Source organism: Physella acuta, unplaced genomic scaffold (assembly GCF_028476545.2).
Source record: "Physella acuta isolate Inbredline_101_S28 unplaced genomic scaffold, ASM2847654v3 ptg000951l, whole genome shotgun sequence".
NCBI classification, from domain to species: domain Eukaryota; kingdom Metazoa; phylum Mollusca; class Gastropoda; family Physidae; genus Physella; species Physella acuta.
Genome location: NW_026732468.1, coordinates 65,338 through 85,454, shown reverse-complemented (window position 1 = coordinate 85,454; position 20,117 = coordinate 65,338). Strand labels below are relative to the sequence as shown.

Here is a 20,117-nt window from a genome sequence, read left to right as displayed (position 1 = left end):
CATATTTTACACAGCCAGTCTATTCTCACACCGAGACATGTTTTACACAGCCAACCTATTCTTACACCGAGCCATGTTTTACACAGCCAACCTATTCTCACACCGAGCCATGTTTTACACAGCCAACCTATTCTCACACCGAGCCATGTTTTACACAGCCAGTCTATTCTCACACCGAGCCATGTTTTACACAGCCAACCTATTCTCACACCGAGACATGTTTTACACAGCCAACCTGTTCTTATTCTACCACTGGGTACACTATACCTCAACATCCACAGGCAGGTTTTTAAATGTTTCCAATACAGCTTCACTTAATGAGGTACCTGGTTCTGTTGTCTCAAGCCTGATGTCAAGGGGCGGGTGGAGGGGTGAATCGTGAGTTCAGTAATTGTAACAATTGTTTTTACTTGGTGTTTGTTGTTGGCGAGGGTTGTTGGGGTCAAGGGTGAGCATGAGTGAGACAGTGTTCAAGGTCAACTACTTCAAGGTTACAATCCGTCAGGCCAGTTTAATCAAGGTCAATGTAGTCGATGTCAACAACGTCAAGGTCAATATCGTAAAGGTCATGATCGTTCAGACCAGTATCATCAAGTTCAATTATGTCACAGTACATACCGTGAAGGTAAAAGTAGTTAATGTAACCATTTCATGTTCAATATAGTCGGGCTCAATCCTGTCAAGGGTAATATCGTCAAGGTCAATATCATCTCGGGTACCATCGTCAAGGACGATGTTGTCAAGGCCATCACCAATTAAGGTCAAATCGTCAGGGTTGACTGGTTGTGTATTGGTATGTGATATGTCACTGTGTCACCACAGCCTCTGAGGGTCAGGCTCACTAGAATGACACAATAAGATGCTGCTCGTCTAGGGTGGTATTTTAACCCTCGGCAAATTATTTCAACTCGCTGGGCTCAAGTTTGAACATCTCTACATTCCTATAGTCACTACTAGAGAACCAGGTGATAGGAAAATAATGTTCAAACTCTCCAGAAAACAGTCAGAGCTGTCCCACTTCAAACATTTATACGGGAGATTATAAACGTAAACATGGATTGATTGGGGTGAAATTGGCTTTACATTTTATCTGGTAAATCTTTGGTTAGTTATTGGGAAATCACAGTTTTGTGTCTTATTTAGTTTTATAGATAACGTAAGATTTGAATGTTCAGCTCTCTCTCTCTCTCTACACACACACATGTACACACACATTATATATATATATATATATATATATATATATATATATATATATATATATATATATATATATATATATATATATATATATATATATATATATGCAGATTGGATGTGCATTGAGTCGCTTCGCCAACGGTTTCCTAAAAAATGTTTTAATTTCGTGTCTACCGACAGCGTATTTATGACTCTGTTATGCCGATCCTGACAGACTTGTCACACAAGATTAGCTCCCCCGTGTATGCTATGCAAATATATCCATCTTAAGCCTAATTACCTGCAGGCTTACTTCCCCTTGCATGGGACACGGAATCCGGACCCCCTCCCCCACGAGCCGGGGTTACTAGCACCCCCCCTCCCCACCCATCTGACCGGTCTTCAATAAGTCTCACGTCTGAGCTGTTATCGATTTGACCAGCAGGCTCCCCGTGTCATTAGCGTGATCTAGCGCGGTTTGATGAGGGCTGAGTAGGAGGATCACGTGTCACGTGATGGATGGGAGATGGGGGGATGGCATGGGAGCCTGGCACGTAAGGCATATACAGTCTGCCATCCGTCATGTTGGAGCCGTCCGTCATGTTGGAGCCAACGCCCTGGATAAGGAATTACTGTCGTGATCCATGATATCATTTACAAAGCTGGAGATTTCAATTGCCGATATTATCACAACCGTTCAATGTTTACATAAAATAGTTTTCAGGCAACATTATCGGAACCTTTCAATGTTTTCATAAAGTTTTCTGACAACATTATCACCACCATTCAATGTTTACATAAAGCTTTCTGACAACATTATCAAAACCGTTCAATGTTTACATAAATAGTTTTCTGAAAACATTATCACAACCGTCCAATGTTTACATAAAATAGTTTTCTGACAACATTATCACAACCGTTCAATGTTTACATAAATAGTTTTCAGGCAACATTATCGGAACCTTTCAATGTTTACATAAAATAGTTTACAATGTGTGTGTTAATTGCATTGATATTTTCCTGTATTTTATCTGAAGACCAATGACTTTTTAAACTTATTTTAGAATACCACCTTACTATTATCACTTTACTTCAAAATTTCTTCTAATTAATTAAAAGCATGATTTAAAAAAAAATTAAACTTGACCAATAATTTTAGATTATTCTAGACCAACATTTTTTCTTATTTCAATATGTCAACGTTTTTACTCCGTATAAATCAGTCTGTTAATCTAAATCCAGATAATGTAATGTAGTAGCTCATTTAAATTTCAATCTAAACTTTTTTTTAAAACCAGTCCAATTTTTTACGCACTACAATAAAGCCATATGGTTTACGCATTTAAACCAGAATAACAATTCATGTAACAAAATATTAGCTAACACTACTTTCACAATACAAGAACACATATTTTATCTAAAATATTCTTTACATCCAACATGCTATATCAACATAACACAAACACATTCACAAAATGCAAAAGCAATGTATTCGTGCGCGATCTGTAGACGAAACACAGCGCACAAGCTCTGTCAAAAAATACCATCTCCGCCCCACCCCACCTTTATGGCTCCAAGAAGAGCTATGTTATAGGAAAGATAATTAAAAAGATTCAAATTTCATGGTTTGCCGAGGTTGATTAAAATATCAAGTAACAGTTTATAAATCATTTGAAGACGAGATTGTAAAATTTTTTGTTGGAAAAACTAAAACGTTTAAAGCCAATTGTAGCTTTTAAACACTTCGTCACCACAACACGACACGTTTCTTACAACGTGACATCATGAACACACGACACGTTTCTTTCAACGTGACATCATGAACACACGACACGTTTCTTTCAACGTGACATCATGGACACACGACACGTCTCTAACAACGTGACATCATGGACATACAACACGTTTCTTACAACGTGACATCATGGACATACAACACGTTTCTTACAACGTGACATCATGGACATACAAGACTAGCGATCCTTCCAGACTTTTTTCCTCCGGGGAGGCACTTGATATTTTCGGGGGGGGGGGGGGGGAGGAGCGGAGAATGGTAAAAGTACTTTCTATATAAACTTCCTTTTCGTACGGTAAGGGTGGGGGTGGGGGTAGACTTTCTTCGAGGGGGGTGGGGGTAGACTTTCTTCGAGGGGGGTGGGGTAGGGGTGGGTGGTTAAGCCCTCCTCCGATAAGATGCTGAAAAGAAACAGTGCACAACACGTTTCTTACAACGTGGCGTCACAAATGGACAATTCTAGAACAAACACATAATCGACATTTGAAATCTTAACCAGGTGTAAAGAGCCTTGTATTAGTGTCTGAGATGAATATAAGGATGTGCCTAGTTATTATATCACCTTAGAAAAGTGGCCTAGCTTATAAGCTTCTAGAAATGGATTAAAAAGTGTCTAGCAATGACAAGTCGTTACAAATTAAAAACGAACATTGACCAAACAAATCAAACGTTAGCCAAATTACGCCAAGGTTGACAGTCAACAAATCAAACTTTATCCAACCTTCATCCACACAACAACCAGAGTTTAAACATTTCAGCCCCCATGCATCTAGTCTGTAAAGACTTATTTATCAACTCTCAACTTTTGTTTCACCATCCGACGTACATACAAGATTCATGACAAAATGCCAGCCGCAAAACCCCATCAAATTATTTTTGGCATTTCCGTTTTCATCAGTCATGACGTCATCTAACGAGGCATCAATAATGAAAGATTTTAAAACCAGAATTCAATAGCGGGTCTAGATCTGTGTAAAGGCATCAAAAATAGAATTCTGGTGCTAGAAATTGTAGTTCGCGTTAGACATGATGGCATTAGTCGGGATGATGGTTTAGCTAGAAACGCGAAGATTATTTTGTGTGAATGTTGTATGTCGATAACTAGCAATTTTATATATATATATATATATATATTATATATATATATATTATATATATATATTATATATATATATATTATATATATATATATATAATATATATATATATATATATATATATATATATATATATATATATATATATATATAATATATATATATATATATATATATATATATATATATATATATATATATATATATGTCTAGATGAGAAGAAAGTAAACATTTTGTAATCTAGATACACTATTCAAATAGTAGAAAAAGTGTGAAAAAAATGTAGTCGCTAGAAAAGGGGGGGGGGGGGTACTTAGGAGACGACCGCACCAATAAGACACATGCAGCTATCGACGTTACCATGGAAACCTGTAAATTATCGTGAAGGAGCATAGTCCACCTGACAAAAGAGAAAGCTATTTCCAGAACGTGTAAGGGGTTTCAATATTTATGAGAGTGTCGTGTATATTGGTAGTCAGTTGCCGAGAGTTACCAAGAGTTATCGAGAGTTGCCGAGAGTTGTCAAGAGTTTCCGAGCATTGCCGAGAATTGCTGAGCATTGCCGAGAATTTCTGAGAATTGCCGAGCATTGCCGAGAATTGCCGAGAATTGCTCCACCAAGTTCTTAAATAGCTAGATGGTGTACTAATATTGTACGATCTAACGTTATGTTTTGATATTTATGTTTTGTTAGATTCTTAATGTGCAAGTAGTAGAGAAGGGCCCGCTGCTGTTCGACACATTATAAAAAAGTTCTTAATTCGAATGAACGTTGATGTAAGCTGCTAAACCTACATGAAAAAATAACATCGATGTTGTATTTTGTTGAATAAATTAATTACGGAGGGTCACAAAAATGAAGTTAAAAGCTAATAATTTTCGATTGGAGTTTCCGATTAAGGCCAGGTTTCTGATTAGTTGTGAGTTTATGATTAGTGTTGGGTTTTGATTAATGTTTACTGTAAATTTTGAGTTAACAGTTGTCATTTAAGTGAGGATTTTTCTTGTTTATTAATGTGTGAACATATTTCACACGACGGTACATTGGGACTGTTTGACTTTCAATTAGGTATAGCACAAGCATCACTGACAAAAGCACCAGCGAAATAGACAAAAGCACCAACGTCATAGACAATAGTACCAGCGTCATAGACAATAGCACCAGCGTCATAGACAATAGCACCAGCGTCATAGACAATAGCACCAGCGTCATAGACAATAGCACCAGCGTCATAGACAATAGCACCAGCGTCATAGACAATAGCACCAGCGTCATAGACAATAGCACCAGCGTCATAGACAATAGCACCAGCGTCATAGACAATAGCACCAGCGTCATAGACAATAATACCAGCGTCATAGACAATAGCACCAGCGTCATAGACAATAGCACCAGCGTCATAGACAATAGCACCAGCGTCACAGACTATAGCACCAGCGTCATAGACAATAGCACCAGCGTCATAGACAATAGCACCAGCGTCACAGACAATAGCACCAGCGACATAGACAATAGCACCAGCGACATAGACACTAGCACCAGCGTCATCGACAGTAACACAAGTTGTAGAGCTTTGGCACTGCTCGCCAGATGAAGTATTTGTTATATTTTAGAATTGGCTTTACAGAAAAAAAATGTCTTAAGATCTTTGCTAGTGCGCCAACCAGTCTAGCACTGAAACTGTATTCAAATTGGTACCATCCATCATTCTTAATCTAATACCGCCAGCAGACCCACCCCCTCGTAACCCATTGACCCTTTACATTTGTCAGCACGCCTTACCAACTGTGTTGTGTAGATTCTCATCTGACGGTTGGGGGTCGAGGGTCACCAGGGGTCAGCTATCGTCTTCAGTCAAGTCTCAGTCAGCTATCGTCTTCAGTCAAGTCTCAGTCAGCTATCGTCTTCAGTCAAGTCTCAGTCAGCTATCGTCTTCAGTCAAGTCTCAGTCAGCTATCGTCTTCAGTCAAGTCTCAGTCAGCTATCGTCTTCAGTCAAGTCTCAGTCAGCTATCGTCTTCAGTCAAGTCTCAGTCAGCTAAAGTTGTCAGTCTACTGGTCAGTCAGCTAAAGATGTCAGTCAAGTGGTCAGTCAACTAAAGTTGTCAGTCAAGTGGTCAGTCAACTAAAGTTGTAGGTCAAGTGGTCAGTCAGCTAAAGTTGTCAGTCAATTCTCAATCAGATTTCATTCATATGCAGATTTGGTTTAATGTTGCAGTTGTTAGTTGCCGTGTGGGTTGATGTGTGCTTGTGCTGTTTGGTGTGAGTGACATTTCTACCACCCACCCCTCCGCCCCCTCTATAATAGGACCAGACCTCCACAGCTCCCCACACGAGATGGTCACATGGCTTATCCATTGCTGGGGATATGTTGCACTCGGCAAGAACATTCTAGACTGTCTACAGACATGTGGAGAGAGAGGGGGCAAGATTGATTAGAGGGGAGGAGATGTGAGAAGGAAAAAATAAAGAAAAAAATCTTTGTTGGTTAAAGAAATGGTTTATTTTCAATTCGGTTTTTTGAGCATAGGTTTAAAGAGAATCGTGTTAGTGCTAGGGATATAGTTACACTCCTGGTTAAGCTTAGATAAGGGGAGATAACCCGACTAACCAAACCGGACCAAAACAATCCAACACGCGAGAACTGATGAGCTCCTGGACGTACGCGTGTTGCTGGCCTGTGTCCCAGAGACCTTAGTCCAGTTGACAGTTTTCCTGAAACAACTTCTAATTCTGGACAACATCGTGACCTACTTTAGAGAAATTAAATAATCCCGCGCCGCAGCCGCTACGGTGGTTCGAGTTACTTTACCCTACTTCCGGGGACAGGGGCGCAATTTACCCCCCCCCCCCCACTATTTCCGGGGACAGGGGCGAAATTTACCTCCAACTTCCGAGACAAAAAAGGGAGTTATCCCCCCCCCTTACTTGAGGAGCGAGGGCTTAACTGCTCTTTCTTTAGACTAAAGGGTTTAAAAAAACTCCCTTTCCTAATTAACGTGTTACATTCTCAGAGAATGGGCGAGTTAAATCTGGAAGAGAGAACCAAGCATTCACAGAGTCAGAAAGAGTAAGAGAATCAGAGAGTCACAGAGAATAACAGCGATAATCACATTAAGAGATAACCAGAGAGTCGATGAGAGAGTCAGTGAGAGTCAGAAAGGAAGTAAAACGTGAAATCCTCTTCCCAATAAACCCCAGAAAACTACAATTATGACTTCTTCCTATAAAAATAAAGCACCTATTAAAAAATCTAATCACGCTTAATAAAATTTTTTATTCTCTTAGTATTGTTACATACTTGATTCTCTTTTAGTATTGTTACATACTTGATTCTATGTTAGTATTGTTACATACTTGATTCTATTTTAGTATTGTTACATACTTGATTCTCTTTTAGTATTGTTACATACTTGATTCTCTTTTAGTATTGTTACATACTTGATTCTCTTTTAGTATTGTTACATACTTGATTTTCTTTTAGTATTGTTACATACTTGATTCTCTTTTAGTATTGTTACATACTTGATTCTCTTTTAGTATTGTTACATACTTGATTCTCTTTTAGTATTGTTACATACTTGATTCTCTTTTAGTATTGTTACATACTTGATTCTCTTTTAGTATTGTTACATACTTGATTGTCTTTTAGTATTGTTACATACTTGATTGTCTTTTAGTATTGTTACATACTTGATTTTCTTTTAGTATTGTTACATACTTGATTCTCTTTTAGTATTGGACTTTTATTTCAAGCCGTTGCGAGGTTGGTCATCAAAAGGTCAATTCACGACACAACGACCGTATCGTCGACCGTCCTGCGGCAGTAATGGTCATCAAAATGTTCCGTCATCATTAGCAACGGTCGTCAAAAAGTCAGGACAAGACATGACGACTAGAATTGTCGACCATTGTGAGTCATTAACGGTCGTCAAGCGACTGTCTGACAATAAAAAAGTCGTGATCATTAGAGCGTGACTATGTGAACACATCGGTTCAGAAAGTGGCTATCGTAGGGTATTGACAGAATCGTCCTGTCGACATAGTAATATCGTGGTACATTAAGAATGGTGACACACAAAGAATGGTGACACACAAAGAATGGTGACACACAAAGAATGGTGACACACAAAGAATGGTGACACACAAAGAATGGTGACACACAAAGAATGGTGACACACAAAGAATGGTGACACACAAAGAATGGTGACACACAAAGAATGGTGACACACAAAGAATGGTGACACACAAAGAATGGTGACACACAAAGAATGGTGACACACAAAGAATGGTGACACACAAAGAATGGTGACACACAAAGAATGGTGACACACAAAGAATGGGGACACACAAAGAATGGTGACACACAAAGAATGGTGACACACAAAGAATGGTGACACAAAGAATGGTGACACACAAAGAATGGTGACACACAAAGAATGGTGACACACAAAGAATGGTGACACACAAAGAATGGTGACACACAAAGAATGGTGACACAAAGAATGGTGACACAAAGAATGGTGACACACACAGAATGGTGACACACAAAGAATGGTGACACAAAGAATGGTGACACACAAAGAATGGTGACACACAAAGAATGGTGACACAAAGAATGGTGACACACAAAGAATGGTGACACAAAGAATGGTGACACACAAAGAATTGTGACACAAAAAATGGTGACACACAAAGAATGGTGACACACAAAGAATGGTGACACGCTGATAATGGTGAAACTAACATTTCAGGCAGATGATGAAACACACTACTATATACTGACGAATGAACAATGGTGACAACACACGGTGACATAAAGAATAGACGCACATATGCGTACTGGTGGTATGTGCATATAAATTGTACACTAATATGCTGCATCTCATAAAGTTTTTTTTTTCTTTTAGCCTCACTGATAGATTATATCAGTCGTCTTAGTTATGTATATCTGCTTGCTGCACAATGCTGAGGTTATATGGCAGGTCAAATCTACTTCATCAATCATACTACACTCTATCATACTTTACAGTACAATTTTCGCTCTAAACTTTACAAAATGAGCATATTATTTTTTTCTATATGGCGCCCGGAGTTACCAGACAAATCAGAATTTACTTCATCTATCGTTAAAAAAATGTAGCTCAAAGTACTTGGTCTACAGAAACATCGACGTGTTTCATGATTTTAACACCAGATGTGAGCGTCAGTTACTCACACTCACGAAAAAATATTGTAGCCACCTCCAAATTTTGATACTCCTCATCCTCTAACCCCCCCCCCACACCCTTCATCAAACATCATCGCTCTAACACACACACACGCCACTCTAAAAAAACGATGATGCATGTCTGGTGAGCCGATCAAGTCGGCAGAGTTAACCCGGGTGAGCTGTTTGCGCGTGGTAACAGCAATTAACACTCGTCAAAACGGCGTGCACGCGCTGATAGGTGAGCCGGGTGAGTACACTCACGTGCAGGTACCTGGCCGTTAATGGCGGGATGACCGGGGTTTCAAAACATCGTTTTGACACGTGCGATTGTTCTCGTGTGGGGAGAAACGTGTCGTGCGACGTTGGGGGGAGGGGGGGGGGAGAGGGAGAATACACTTGCGCTTCGGTGTTCGAACTTCGCTTCACTTTTAAAACTTTTGAAATATTACAGTCTACGACTTTTTAAATATTTGATATATGTATAACATTTTATTGCAAGAACTTATTTTTGAAAGTGTTAATATTCAAATGAGTGTACTATTTTTTTTGTTATAAACAAACTTCACTTGTAAGCTAGTGCTGTAAGAGGGGACGATGTGGTCGGATGGTAGGGCTCATGGCTGCTCACGCGGAAGACCAACAATTTAACATCGGTAAACCCAGTAAAGCGAATAATTTCTAAATCTAAACTTAAGTTGTGGAATGTAATGAAGGCAGCCCATAGTTTTCACAACAGTATACTATCACGTACCATGTCAAATAATCAGATCAACTCTACTTCATCTAGTTCCCAGACCACATACTTATAATGTTCCCTAGTTCCCCGTCCACGTACTTACGTTGTTCCCTAGTTCCCCGACCACGTTCTTACGTTGTTCCCTAGTTCCCCGACCACGTTCTTACGTTGTTCCCTAGTTCCCCGTCCACGTTCTCACGTTGTTCCTTAGTTCCCCTCCGATGTTCCTCCGAGTTCCCAGACCATCAGAGCCAGCTCAAGTATTGATTAGTTCCTCAGATGACGCGGTAAACTCTTAGTCTGTACCAGCAACAAGGGTAGCTAACTCTTCCTGAGTCAAGGTGTCGTTACCCCCACCCCCCACACCAGCCACCTCCCACCCCAGCCACCTCCCACACAAATATCGATCGTCTTTACATTCTTATGAAAACACTAAAGGTCCAGGACTATTTTGTTATTCAAAGATTTAATTTGAGTACTTTTACAGTCGAAAAGAAATTAATTGATTTTATATGTCTGGCCGTCACAAAGTTTGTAACATAAAACCACACACATTGAACTGTGTGTTGGCCTACAACACAATCAGATATCTCTAGCTGTGTCCATACAAACAGCTCAACAGATTCACTTCAGCTCCAGATGATGATATACATACACCACTATGTGTAGACTACCATATACACACCACTATGTGTAGACCACTATATAGGTAGACCGCTATATAGGTAGACCGCTATATGTAGACCGCTATATGTAGACCACTATATGTAGACCGCTATAGGTAGACCACTATATGTAGACCACTATATACATACACCACAAAGTGTAGACGAACTTATACATACACTGTATACATTGTCAATTTTTTTTTGTTAGTAATGACTATTTTATGCACGATATTTTTGTCATTGATGACTATTTTATGCACGATATTTTTGTCATTGATGACTATTTTATGCACGATATTTTTGTTATTGATGACTATTTTATACACGATATTTTTGTTAGTGATGACTATTTTATGCACGATATTTTTGTTAGTGATAACTATTTTATGCACGATATTTTTGTCATTGATGACTATTTTATACACGATATTTTCATGCCCTAGACAAGTAGAAAAAAATCAATCAATAAAGCAGCCATTTTTTGTCTGACCAGTATTTTGACACAACACGACACAATGAATGGGGAAATTTGGTTCTAGTCGACAGCCCTGGGGGTAGGATGCGGCAGGGGGAGAGAGGGGGATAGGGTACAAGAGTGTTATCCTAGGGGGGAGGATGAGGTGTAGGAAGGTATAAAGAAATGCCAGTTAGTGATAAAATAATGAGTACATACAAAGAATTGGATAAGCGAAATGACGTGATTTTTTCTTTACTTGGCGAGATTACGGGGTTAGAAAAAGGAAAGGCTAGGTTGTGGATGGGGGTAGGGGAGGAGGGGGGGGGGGGGGTTCATGTAAAAGTGTGGCCATCAGAGAGAAAGGGAGAGACAGAAAGTGATAATTAAAAGCCGAGGACGTATAAAGATTTACGCGTAAGAATAATGAGAAGGGAAGGGTGCTTCTAATTAATTTAATTAAAGGGAGAGTAGTGAAAAAAATAGCAATCGATTTTTCTTAAAAAATGGGAGATAATCTAGGATTAGGATAACAGAAAAACCTTCGTATTTTCTGTTTTCTGTGTTGTGGTTGGAATAATAGAAGCTTTACAGTACTCAACAGTTGAACAGCACTGTTTTACTGCAGTAATGAAAGGCCGATACTTAACTGCTCGTAAAATAAAATAGCCTTTATTGAAACGTAACTGCCAAATACTCAGGCTTTTTGTATTGAAACTACTTTGACATTATTTTAAAAATAAGTTACAGAACCAAGTTAATTTATTTAAATTTCAAAGAGACTTTACTTGAATCACAGAACAACCTTATCTCAGCACGATATTTATTAAATTATATCACAATATGACATTATTTAAATTGTATTAAAACGTGATGTTATGTTTACTATGCAATTATTATGCATTTATATCACAACTTTATTTAAAGCACAAAAGTGCATTATTTCATTTAAAAAAACAATACGTTTTTTATTTTTCACAAAACGTTATATAATAAATGAAGTTATATTATATATCAATAAACTGTTATTTTATCTGTATCACAAAACGGCGTGTTTTTATTTTATTTATATAACAACGATGCTTTTGATCATAGCACAAAAACGACGTTACTTTGCCTAGAGAACTCTCAATGTAAGCAGCTCTCAAACAATGTGAACTAACCTGGTAGTCTTCTGCTTCACACAAAACAAGATCAGAGAACACTCACCTGCCGTGGTAATCCGTAAGTCTCCAGCCAACGGCATAGCCAGGATCATACACTAGCCTGCAGTAAGTTGTACGTGCAACGTCATCACAAAATCGGATCACGTCAAATTTAGAAAGAAAAGAAAGAATTCCTCTCCGTCCCAAAGAACAGAATTCCTCTCCGTCTCAAAAGACAGAATCCCTCTCCGTCCCAAAAGACAGAATTCCTCTCCGCCCCAAAAGACAGAATTTGACTCGCCAAGAACGAACGGAGCGCCAGACGAAAGTAAACACAAATCTCAGTTCTGCTACTTCCAGCTAGATCAAACACCAGACTCTCAGCTCTTGACGTCCTGTGTATCCACACAATGAGAAAAACTATTCCCAACGCTCTACCTACCTACCACCCCGACACCTCCCCTACTCCTCATCAACGTCCATGACATCACACCTTCCAATTAATTATCGATTACGCGTGTTCCCCAATCACGCCGTCCACGTTGTACTCACACGTGTGCACATCAAATGCCTGGTGTGGGGAGGTCTAGCAAGGTGCCAGCCTCTAGCACTGGCGCCCGCCGATCACTGTTGTCTCCTTGTATTGATTTTAGGAGGAAAGCTCCATCTTCACACAGGGCAGCTTCTCCCTCTCTGTCCCTCCCCGTCCCTCTCTGTCCCTCCTCCGTCCCTCTCTGTCCCACCCCGTCCCTCTCTGTCCCTCCCCGTCCCTCTCTGTCCCACCCCGTCCCTCTCTGTCCCTCCCCGTCCCTCTCTGTCCCACCCCGTCCCTCTCTGTCCCTCCCCGTCCCTCTCTGTCCCTCCCCGTCCCTCTCTGTCCCTCCTCCGTCCCTCTCTGTCCCACCCCGTCCCTCTCTGTCCCTCCCCGTCCCTCTCTGTCCCACCCCGTCCCTCTCTGTCCCTCCCCGTCCCTCTCTGTCCCTCCCCGTCCCTCTCTGTCCCTCCTCCGTCCCTCTCTGTCCCACCCCGTCCCTCTCTGTCCCTCCCCGTCCCTCTCTGTCCCACCCCGTCCCTCTCTGTCCCACCCCGTCCCTCTCTGTCCCTCCCCGTCCCTCTCTGTCCCTCCTCCGTCCCTCTCTGTCCCTCCTCCGTCCCTCTCTGTCCCACCCCGTCCCTCTCTGTCCCTCCCCGTCCCTCTCTGTCCCACCCCGTCCCTCTCTGTCCCTCCCCGTCCCTCTCTGTCCCTCCCCGTCCCTCTCTGTCCCTCCCCGTCCCTCTCTGTCCCACCCCGTCCCTCTCTGTCCCTCCCCGTCCCTCTCTGTCCCACCCCGTCCCTCTCTGTCCCACCCCGTCCCTCTCTGTCCCTCCCCGTCCCTCTCTGTCCCACCCCGTCCCTCTCTGTCCCACCCCGTCCCTCTCTGTCCCACCCCGTCCCTCTCTGTCCCACCCCGTCCCTCCCCTCAACTCTCCCCTTCTCCACTCCACTTTTGTTTATAATGTAAAACAAGATGTTACATTTTTAGTTACACGACGAACCCTCAGGCAATTAATTAATAACAAGTTATGTGCAATCATTACTGGATCAGAAAATAAATTCATAAAATATTCGCGTGATTAGCAAAAAATAAATTGTGTAGCAGCTAACTTAAATATCAGCTTAACGATAACTTCAGCCAACTAAGATGAAGTTTTCTAGCTAAATCCATGGCACCGAGCAAGATGGTAATAGGGTTAGCAAGCTGAACTGGACACAAGTGGGTTCGGAGTTTGAATCCCACTTTACACCTCACACAAATCACTTAATGGAACATCTGCACAATGTGCCTTGCGTGTTGGCACATGTGCTACATGAACCAGCACATGTGCTACATACACCAGCACATGTGCTACATACACCAGCACATGTGCTACATACACCAGCACATGTGCTACATGAACCAACATTTGTGATACATAAACCAGCACATGTGATACATAAACCAGCACATGTGTTACATAAAACAACACATGTGCTACATACACCAGCACATGTGATACATACACCAGCACATGTGCTACATAATCCAGCACATGTGCTACATAATCCAGCACATGTGCTACATAATCCAGCACATGTGCCTCACATGCTGCGGTAAAGTAAATGCTGTATTGACTCAGGTATTCGTTAATGAGTTGGGCAAACCAATACAGAGCGTAAACAAAACAAAAAGAAATATCGAATCCCAAGTCTACTCTGATATTTCTGGAATTTCTATTACTCCAAGTACCGAGAAAACAACAAGCCCTAGCATTGACCCTAGCCCTAGCCCTAGCATTACCTTATGGTGCAAGATACCTCAGTGTTAGGATTATATTTAAATTGCATTTTGTATCTACAGCTTGCGAATGCCCTATATTAAGAAGTATGGGGTGAGGTTCATCCAAAGAGGTGTATTAACAAGGGGAAATGAGGTTTGTGGGGCTGTCATTGAAGATTGTCTAGAGGTGGTCTAATGGACAAGGGGTGTATCTGACGGGGAGAAATATCCTGGTCCCCAATACCACCCCACCCCCCCCCCCCTACACACACACACCTCTGGTCAACAGTGTGACCCATGACTCCGCAACACTAAAACAACACGATCGAATGACCTTTGACGTCCTACACCCCACGACCCCCACACCCTGCCACCCACCCCACAGGTGTGTCTACCTGTACTGCACCCCCTGCCCGTGGCTCGAACCTTCGCCTTTAATGAGATGCTAACTCTGTCATCGCTTCAACATTTAAACCAAGTAAATCATTCCCCCCCCCCCCTCGACTCCGATCTTACCTGTTTTACGGCTGTAATAAATCTCTTTTAATAACCGTTTCCCTTTAATTAGTTTGTGTGGAGGGGGAGGGGGGCAGGAAATCCGATTCCTAAGCACATCAACAGAGCGTACCCCACACCTTCACACACGTCACACCTTAAAATAACTTCACCCACCTTTACACACATTAAAACTACATCACACACTTCCAGATACCTGCTCCTACCTGTATTTGTAAAGAACACATTACCTAATGAGCCAGTTAGATTTCTACATATCGCCAACCCCTTAACAACATGACCTCTGTGATCTAACATCAGTGCACGCGGCATTGAACTACACTTTAACCTTATCTCACAACCCCAAATTCATTAAGTAACCTGAAGGTGAAACTCGTCCATTGCTTAGACATGGCTCATGCTACGAAAGCTCTTAGACAGTGTCTCAAGTTACGAAAGCTCTTAGAAATAGTGTATTAAATTACGAACGCGCTTATACAGTGTCTTGAGTTACGAACGAAATTGGACCGAGAGTACCTCGAGTTACGAAAGCTCCCAGACATAATGTCTCGAGTTACGAAAGGTCTTAGCCTGAAAAGCTTCGAATTACAAAATATATCCAATAAGAATTATTAAACGTTCATCATTCAAAACTTCGATATACTTACTTGCATTTGTACTGATACAAAAAAGTTACAATTTATTTTTCTCCGAATTATTTCCACACCTTTAACTCTGATGAAGGCGTAGTGTCTAAACCTTATCTGTTCAATTGATTCAGCCGCTCTTTTTATAACTTGATCGTGTCTATGCTGAACTCACCAAACAGGTGGAGCGATCAGCATCTCTATGTGTCTACCGTGGCTTCAATACTCTTATCAAATTCGTTTCTTCAGATTCAAATTCTTTTCGTAAAAAATATGCGTACAAATATTTTATCAAAACTTGGCTAGGAACTACTAAGATATAAATTGAAACAGAAATTTATTTCAAAATCTGGACAATTTTTATTTTTACAAAATGGTATTAACTTGAGAATGACGTACTCAGAAGCTTATACCAAATCGAAATTTGAGAAATAGCATTGGAATTATTTTGCTGAGATTTCTGTACCGTTATCTCACCTCACATAGCTTCACTTCGCTTTCTGATGTTGAGATTTCTGTATCGTTATCGCACCGCGATCTCACCATTACCTCACCTCACATAGCTTCACTGATGTGACATCCAGCAGTTTAAGACTACCTACTTTTATCCTGGACATAAACCTCCCCCCCCCCCCACTCACACATCCCAACTATAGACATATTTTCCAGACAAACCCCTCCCCCCTACTCTAGAATAATCGCCGGCAAGCCTAGAAACCATGGGTGAGTTACGGCAAGTGGCAGGGGTGGAGCAGGGATTTGTGTCGGCATATGATAGGAACCAGCTCATTCAGAAAACGCCAGAAAGACTTAGGGAAGCGTTAAGGGAGACAACTGGATCGAAATATCTTTCTGGTTTTTTATGTACAGGCGCCATGTAGGATTTATGGCCTGTTGTTTGGGTGGGCAAAATAATTGGATTCAAGTTGTTCGACGCGTTGGTTGGCCATTACATGTACACAGTACACACACAGTATAATTTATATATATATATATATATATATATATATATATATATATATATATATATATATATATATATATATATATATGGTTGTGCATTATCCGGACGCTTGTTGGGACAACCGTGTATAGCTTACAAGATCAACAGTAAAGCACAAGATGAATAGTAAAGCACATTTTAGATAGTAAAGCACATTTTAGATAGTAAAGCACAATACCGATTACTGCATGTTTATTAATATCTATATTAGGATCCGTCCTAAAGAGTCCCAATTATGGAGAATCTACTTCACTTAATATGCTGTCTTTAACATCCCTAGCTTAGAACAAGTCTCTCATAGTTCCTGATAGCTACTATTTTAATCTAGTCGATAGTCTCATAGATTGGGAACCCGTGCTCTAGAGGCTACCCTCTGGGACCCGTGTTTTAGAGGCTACCCTCTGGGACCCGTGCTTTAGATGCTACCCTCTGGTCCCGTGTCTATGAGGGTAGCCTCTGAAACCAGTGGTTTAGAGGCTACCCTCTGGGACCTGTGCTTTAAATGTTACCCTCTGGGACCTGTGGTTTAGAGGCTACCCTCTGGGACCCGTGCTTTAGATACTTCTCTCTGGTCCCGTGTCTAAGAGGCTACCCTCTGAAACCAGTGGTTTAGAGGCTACCCTCTGGGGCCCGTGCTCTAGAGGCTACCCTCTGGGACCCGTGCTTTAGAGGCTACTCTCTGGGACCCGTGCTCTAGAGACTACCCTCTGAAACCAGTGGTTTAGAGGCCACCTGCCCATGATTTCGTGTGTTGCTCATCATGAGATTTATGACTCCCATTTCTTAGACATACTCTTTGATTGCAAACCAAAAAAAAAAAAAAACTTAAGCAGATAACTTTTTTTATCGAAACAAATTATTCAAACACTTGAGCAACGACAGGTATCATTTGTTTACCTTTGCCAAATCTCACCTCAATGTTTACATCAGACAAAATGGATGTCAATGTTTAGACAAATTTTACATGTATGTTTACATTTCACAGGGTTGATAAAAAGTGTTAACTGGCATCAAAAGATGGGTTTAGTAAAAAGAATTAACTCCCTGTATTGCCAGGCTGTCTCCAGTATTGCTGCAAACATTGATCTCTGCATGCTACGGTTGTAGGATGGGCAGCACGATTTTTGGGACGAGGTCAGTGGGCTCAGCTTTAAACCGGTACCCGGTATAACGTTTTGCCACCACAGTAAAAATATTTAACAAGTTAATCAATAACCGGATCTTTAACAAGTCTAGAGACAACGGGATGAATAAACAGATCTATTTCAATATTTTGAGACCAATTAACGAGGGACGAATTAATGAGGGACGAGTTAGAAATGTTAATGTTGACCAAACAAACTGACAAAGACAGCTATAAATAGACACAAACTGAGGCGGATATCAGATCACGACAAAGCAAATTCTGTGCATGAACACACACGCCTATGGCAAAGCCAACAACAACAGATTCTTACATCTCTAATACTATCACCGACGCGCATCTATTCCAGAAATTTCCAAAAAAATCTATCTGTAGACAAAATAAAACGTTTCACATTCTCTGATCTCTGTATAGCACAAATTGAAATATCCCCCCCCCCCCCCACCACACACAAAGTTTGGCCAATTCCCGGCACACTGCTATAGGAGATGGAACAATAGGCCGAACCACGTTCTGTAGAAAACAGTTTTCGCTTTTAAGTGTGATTTAAGGCGTTGTGGCTATAATGACAGGAATTGTTGTTTTTCCTGCTGGGTTGGAAGTTTAGGGGATCACAATTCTAAAACGTCCGACTCTGTATAACGTCTGTATAACAGATATTCAGTACACTCTTGATATAATGTAGTTCCTTGATATAGCCAGATATTCAGTACACTCTTGATATGTTGTTCCTTGATATAGCAAGATATTCAGTACACTCTTGATATAATGTAGTTCTTAGATACAGCTGACATTCGGTCAGAGATAGGTGACGAGCAGGAAATATATTAAAAAGTGAAACATTTTTGTTGCAGTAGCTTGTTTAGTAGGGTTGGATGAGGTACTCTACGTCGTGTGTAGCACAGGTTAGTTGGACGTAAGTTGGCGTGAAACAGTTCAATGGAGTGGAAGCCAGTTAAGTGAATGTGTGATTAGCTTAACTAAAACTGGTCTCTCTTTAGATTTGTTCTTGTGGTGAGTCACCATGTAAGGTGTTTGGCGAACGGTGTCCCATTTGATTTGAATGGCACAGCTATGTCACAATAGCGGAGTCAGGTTTCGGAGTCAAACACACAGTACATATGTACATACATGTGTATATCCTATAAATTACTATTCTTTATACAAAACATTACTTTTTGTGCTGACACCCATTAAACTCCCCCATCTTGGCGCTACACACGTTAAACACGAGCCTCAAGACACGGGCTGTCCCAGAACCAGACCAAGACTCTAGCACAAGCAGACGACACACAATCATCAAAGCGCCGCCAGCCATGTCAAAAACCTGCTTCGATTGATCGCGATTCAATCAGCAGGCCGCACTTCCGCTTTCATCCTGACAAAAATAGATACTTAAGTGGCTATAAATAGATAGGCGAAAATCCTCCTACATTAAGGGGACTTCACTCTAAGTGGTAAGCTCAAAGGGAGACTAACGAGTATGACGCAGGATCCCGGGTTGAGTACATCGAACATTGCACAACGTTGAAAAGTTGCCGTGTCGAGTGTTTGGAATACTTTTACACGTGCCGTGCAGAGGTGAGTTGTATTACCTGACGTGCACGTGCATTTATTTTTAATAGGAGCTAATTAAAACAAATTAATCTCTACGCCCTATGTGATGAAAGAAATAAAGAGGTGTGGGTCGACAGTTGAACATTTATTTAGAAATATGTGCGTGGCCTTTTAAAAAATCTGTGGGAGGACTGCTATAGATATAGATGTTTAAAAGGGAAGATTCAAGAATGTTTGATTTGATGTGTCTCATTACACTCAACATAATATTTCGGTTGCTTACAATTTTTTTTTATTTTATTTTTCTTTAATCTCAAATTTATTTCAGCTCTACTTAAAAGCCCAAACCCCGTCAACCCACAAAGCCGAATTACTCATTTTCATTTTCAGTTGTTTTTTTTTCAAAATGAAATTGGGATTAAACGTTTTATATTAGATCTATGTATAAGTAAACCCTCTTAAATGATTGAAAGGATACATGTAAGAAAGAAGTATTACATCAGTCCTTAAAAAGCCGATGATGAAAACTGTAATACTAAAGCGAACATGCAAGGCAAACTGACGCTGTAAATTACATGTCTGAGGCACACACAAAAAAAAAAAACGAAATCGGTGGAATGCTAAGGCGGGGGTGGGGGGGGGGTCATTTGCGGAAATAAGCATGCATATATTCATTAAATGTATACAT

The 20,117-nt window shown here is 40.7% G+C and overlaps 1 protein-coding gene across 3 annotated transcripts in view; it reads right to left on the bottom strand.

The window, feature by feature from the left end:
* Nucleotides 1-20,117, bottom strand: part of LOC131953767 (uncharacterized) — a 93,101-nt gene that overhangs the window by 65,115 nt on the left and 7,869 nt on the right. Inside the window, exon 1 of one of the 3 annotated variants that reach the window (XM_059317128.1) lies at nt 12,351-12,432. The exons of the other annotated variants lie outside the window; for them this stretch is intronic. The gene's annotated coding sequence lies outside the window, so the exon portion shown is untranslated. Of the gene's footprint in view, nt 1-12,350; nt 12,433-20,117 lie in introns of those variants that run through there. 3 annotated transcript variants of the gene reach the window in all.